Below are 6,054 nucleotides of genomic sequence, written 5' to 3' on the forward strand. Positions count from 1 at the left end.
TTTACACTCGGTTTAAGTGAGGGGGAAAAAAAAACAACAGACTTTTGAGTTGTTTTTTTTGTTGTTTTGTTTTGTTTTTTAATTTCTTAACTCTAATATGACTGAGACACCCTGATAACCTCGGCCACTGATGCACACAATCTGGAGGAGTCTGCAGTGTTTGTGTGAGCGTGACGGAACAGCTGTCGCAGCACAGCTTTTTCTTCTTGCATGATATTTTGTCACACTCACACACATTATTGTACTTGCTGCACACTTAAATCAACACAATTACAAATATCTACTTTATGAATGACATCTACAAAGAACTACTGGTTGCAGTACCATAAAATGTCTGCAGGTAGAGCCCCAGAGCAAAAAGGGCTGGAAAACGTTTTCAATTTATTTATTTTTTTGGGTCCAAAATGTTACAAAAACGTCATACTATACTATGTCGAAAAAAAAAAATTATTTGACAAAAAAAATTGGGGTCCAAAATTTGACAAAAACGTCATACTCGTCCAAAATTTGAAAATAAAAATTGACCCAAAATTTTTGGTCCAAAATTTGACAAAAACGTCATACTATACTATGTCAAAAAAAAAAAAAAAATGATTTGTCAAAAAAATTTGGGGTCCAAAATTTGACAATGTCATACTCGTCCAAAATTTGAAAAAAAAAATTGACCCAAAATTTTTGGTCCAAAATTTGACAAAAAGTCATACTATACTATGTCGGAAAAAAATTAAAATTATTTGACAAAAAAATTTGGGGTCCAAAATTTGACAATGTCATACTCGTCCAAAATTTGAAAAAAAAAATTGACCCAAAATTATTGGTCCAAAATTTGACAAAAACGTCATACTATACTATGTCGGAAAAAAAATAAAAATTGACCAAAAAATTTTTGGTCCAAAATTTGACAAAAACGTCGTACTATACTGTCATCCCAAATTTTTTTATTTTTTTTTGGACAAATTGAGTATAGCATGTTATAGCAACCTAAGGAAGTGATTTCAATGAAAACAAAGTGAGGACCGGCCAAAATGTCCTCACTTGGTAAAAATGACCTCATTTTATTGGTTAAAACCCTCACTGGTCCTCAGTATGCCACAAATACAAGAACACACACACACACACACTGAGCTGACACGGTTGCTTTCAATTTCTTTTCTTTTTTGCTGACTTAAAGGTGAGAGAGACTGTCAAGATGGTTGAGACTCCACTCTTTTTCTGGGTTTTTTCCCCAACAATATCACATCGTGTGTATTGATGCTATTTCAGACTGTTCCGTTTTATTTTTATGCTGCAGTCGGCAAGTACTCGCTCTCCTGTTTCTTTTTGCCCAGTGACGGATAAAACACAACACTTTTGACATAATCAGCACAACCTTATGAACAGCTGTACTGTACTCTGTCTTTACACTCCAGGCAAAGCATATCCTCATGTTGCATCAGCTTACGAGATCGAGCATTCCATCGTTTTACTCCCATTTTCATAAGCTACACTTGTAAATCATATCAAGTATTACTTTTTTTTTTTTAACTTTATTTGGTTTTGTTTTAACAATCAAAGTCCACGTTATTGTGGAATTGAGGTGAGAGAAGACTTTAACGACACTATAATCTCGAGTACTTTCCTGCAGAGCACAGGGTCACCTTTTTGCACACTTTGTTTTTTATAGACGGTCAGTTTATATTTCCTGTGTGTGTTGATTTGTTCATAGATTGAAAGCAGTATATTTTTAACTCGAATGAGAATCTTCCTCCTCCTCCTCCTCCTCCTCCTCCTCTACTTCTTCACTTCCCCGTTCTCCCATTTCAGCAACACCACGATGTTTGAGAGCAGAATTGGATTACCCGGGCAAAATGACGATATAATGAGAGCGCGAATTTAATAACGTTGATTCAGCCTGTGCCGATGTTTTGTTTGATGTTGAGTTCAAAGCCTCATCCGAGGCGACACCGCCGCCGCCGCAGACAAAGCAGGAGCCGGGAGCAGAGAATTAATCTTCTGAAAACAACCTCATTTGTCCATATATGTGTTGACTTGTTAAAATAGAAGATATTATACCCTATTTCTCCATGTTAACCTAGTTCCCTGGTGTCCTAACGAACAGGTCTGTGACATGCTTTGGTCAAAATACCTTAAGGATGAAGCACCACAGCAGTTCATTCACTCTGCCAAAACAGCCCTGTTCAGAACGCTCTGTTTTTGAGTGCCTGTCTCTTTAAATGCAAACGAGTCACACAGGAAACTATGTCAGTGTCACTGAGGCTCCAGCCGTTAGCAGCTAACCGCGGCCGTTAGCATTTAACCGCGGCCGCTAGCAGCTAACCGCGGACGCTAGCAGCTAACCGCGGACGCTAGCAGCTAACCGCGGACGCTAGCAGCTAACCGCGGACGCTAGCAGCTAACCGCGGACGCTAGCAGCTAACCGCGGACGCTAGCAGCTAACCGCGGACGCTAGCAGCTAACCGCGGACGCTAGCAGCTAACCGCGGACGCTAGCAGCTAACCGCGGACGCTAGCAGCTAACCGCGGACGCTAGCAGCTAACCGCGGACGCTAGCAGCTAGCAATGTGTCACTGTGAAGTCACAATGAGACAGAAGTCAACATCGCAGACCACAAAAACATGAGTGAGTCATCTTTTTTTCACACTTTGCTGGCCTCCAGAGTGCCAAATATAAGTATTAAAATGATTAAAACGTCGATTCTGCATCATACGTCTCATTTAAAGTGGACATAAACGACCAGAAATGTGAAGAATAGTAAGATTCACATTACAGGTTTGCGTTATACGTGTAAATATGTGTCCGCGTTGCGTTCAGGAAACAAACTCCTGTCACTGGGGAGCAAAGAAGGCATCCTTTGTGAACAGACAGATTTAGAGCTAATATATCCTCCAGAATACACTTCACACACACACATGCACAGAGCTGAAAGCCAAATGCCCCAGGAGTCGGCGAAGATTGAAAAGCCGCACAAATTTGTCTCAAACGCAGAGATGAGCAGCCTCCGATTCCCCCACAGCTGAGCCGATGTTTATTTAAGGCTAATGCATCGCTGCTTTACTTTATATTTTTTTTCCCTTCTTATCCACTGTTTTATTTAGAGAGCGATTCTCTTGATATCAGAGCTGTAACCTCCACTGTGTATATGTTGTCAAAAGTGAAATATTAAGACGGAGACATTCCAAATCCTATGAAAGTATATCGCGTACATGATTAAATGTAAAATATATATGTAGTCTACGCTAAATCTATTGATTTACGCTGTATATTATACATATAATATAAAATATGTTATTGTTTATTTTTTTTGTTCCTTTTGTACCCTGAATTCAGATGAATATGATACAGTATGTACAGCTGTGTATGGGATGCCGTTTGTAAAGTGGCTCGTGCTGAACATAGCATTTTGTCACATTTAGCTTCAAACAATGTTTGAAAAAGTGGTGTGAAGTCACATTTTAGCACATTTACAACATTTGTTAACTTAAAAATTAATTAAATAGTTAAATCTAAATATTAAATAGTTAAATCTAAATATTACATATTTAAATCTAAATATTAATTATTTAAATCTAAATATTAAATCTAAATGTCAAATCTAAATTTAAGATTTTACAGATCTACATTTAGATTTCAGTTTAACATTTGTTTGATGTTGTTTGAAGCTAATTGTGACAAAATGTTGCCGTTATTTTCAGCATGAGCCACTTTACGAACGGCAACCCATAGATGCTCACTTCTCATTTTTGTTAGTACCAGAATGTTTCATCGCCTTGTTTATTTTATAAATGATGTACATATACAATATAAGCTTCTTTAATATACTGTGTTAATGGTCTTTTATACATTAAAGTCAATATGTGAATTAACATTTCTTTCTGTTCTTTGCCCTGTAAAATACTCGAGACAGTTTACCAATAACAATCTGACTCGTGTTTATGATGCAGGTGTTTTTGTAAGTGTCTTACGTTCATCACTTACCATGGACATAAATGTCATTATGGTGTAAATGTGTATGTTTGCATTCGGCTCTTGTGTATATTTTCAGAACAGAGCAGCTCCACCGGTGGTCATTTCAAAATGGTAACGCTCCAAATCCATTTTCCAGGCCCCGGAGGTTAATATGAATCCTCATTACTGTTGAGGGCAGAAGCTCTAACTTTTAAAAGCAACGGCCTGAAACACTGCAGTGTTCACCGAGTGTGAGATGGGGGGGGGGGAAGGTGCTCTCAACTTAACCCTGAGACAGCGGCCAGTCGCCAACTGATTCCCTCTGATATTTATTTGCAGGAGCAGCTTTAAATCAGAGCTCCTGGTGGTGACACTGAAGAATGACGCCGGGTGTCCTTGTTCCGCTGCTTCCACGGCAACCTGAGTGCATTTTTTCTCTGACGGGAACAAGGGTAAGACGGAAAGTGCTGAACCGACCGATTCAACACACTTAACGAAATCGTAAAACCACGAGAGACGCCGTTATTGGCAACTCTTTCGCTCGTGCCGAGCTTCGTTATGTTGACGTAGATTTAATTTAAATTCTCAGGTCGGAGATTTTATTTTACAGCCTTCAGTTAATGACAAAACTCAAAAGATGTTGACAATAAATATATAATAATGTAATGTAACGGGCTCATTCTGTGGCGACGTACTGTAGCCTTTAAATGACGCAGTTGCAGCAGCGTCGAGTGCAATGACTCGACAATTTTTCTGCATGTTGACCTTTGGAGGTGCATTTTTTTTTCTCCACAATGGTGGAAACAATCATTTCAGTTATGTTACCATTGATGAACACTTTTTAAATCAGCTCTTTTTTATTATTATTATTATTATTATTTAATTATTAATCATCAATAATCAATAAATATTTATCTTCTGTGAAAAATATTTAATTATTATATTATTATTAATTAAATATAATTAAATGATAATATTATTGTTTGTAATCTGATTTGGATTTTTAATTATTAATTACCAATAATGAATTACCAATACTATTATTTAATTATTATTAATTAAATATTTATCCATCCATATATCCTGTGAAAATATTACATATTATATAATTTATAATTAAATAATATTATTGTTTGTAGTCTGATTTGGATTTTTAATGATTAATTATCAATAATTAATTATCAACACTATTATTATTATTAATTATTATTAATTAAATAGTTATCCATCCATATCTCCTGTGAAAATATTTAATTATTATATTATTATTTAATTATATAATTAAATAATAATATTGTTTGTAAACTGATCTGGATGTCGGCTATCGATCGTGTGTCACCCTTGAATTTGTTTTTTTTAAAAGATCTAAATTTAAATTAAACCTGTGATCATACGGAGTCATTCATTCACTTCATAAATTCATATTAAGCCTGGATTGATTCAAATATCTAAAGGAGGTTTTAATAGCTGTGATTTTGTGATTATGAGGTGAATTAACTGATGTTTTTAGTTTCAATAAACCCTGCACACTGCACCTTATGCTATAAAAAGAAGCTAATTTGCTCACGGCGTGACCTCAGGGTCAGGAAAATACACCCAGTTAAATTGTTAACATCAATTATTTCTTTATTATTGAAGTATAAATAGTTCCACACTGCAAAAAAAAAAAACACTGCAGCTGCTCTGCTCACTTGGGCTTTATTGTCTCGCTGTTTCACATCCATTTTTCATTTCTCTGCCCTAATTCTACCATTTAGCCGGGAAGCTCGCGGGCCGCTCCCCTCAGCGATTCAGCGTAATGAGGTCTGAGTCAGCAGGGTGGTTTTTTTTTTTTCTGCTTCGGCTTCTGCCAGAGAGAGAGAGCGCTGTGAGGAATATTGGTGTCACACAGCTGGCATTTCATCCTGGCTCCCAGGGCTGTGAGCTGTCATCCTTCTATCAATATATGAGAAAGAACAGAAGGTGCTGTGTCACCGTGCTGCACCGGTTTGGCCCTCTGTCAAAGAGAAGGCACCACTGACCTTGATTTATTCCTAAAAAAAAAAAATACATCCCTGATTGCCAATACAATAGGACAATGAGGGAAAAAAGAATGTAAGACAGAGCAGCT

This window comes from Microchirus variegatus (assembly GCF_963457635.1).
Source record: "Microchirus variegatus genome assembly, chromosome: 23".
NCBI classification, from domain to species: Eukaryota; Metazoa; Chordata; class Actinopteri; order Pleuronectiformes; family Soleidae; genus Microchirus; species Microchirus variegatus.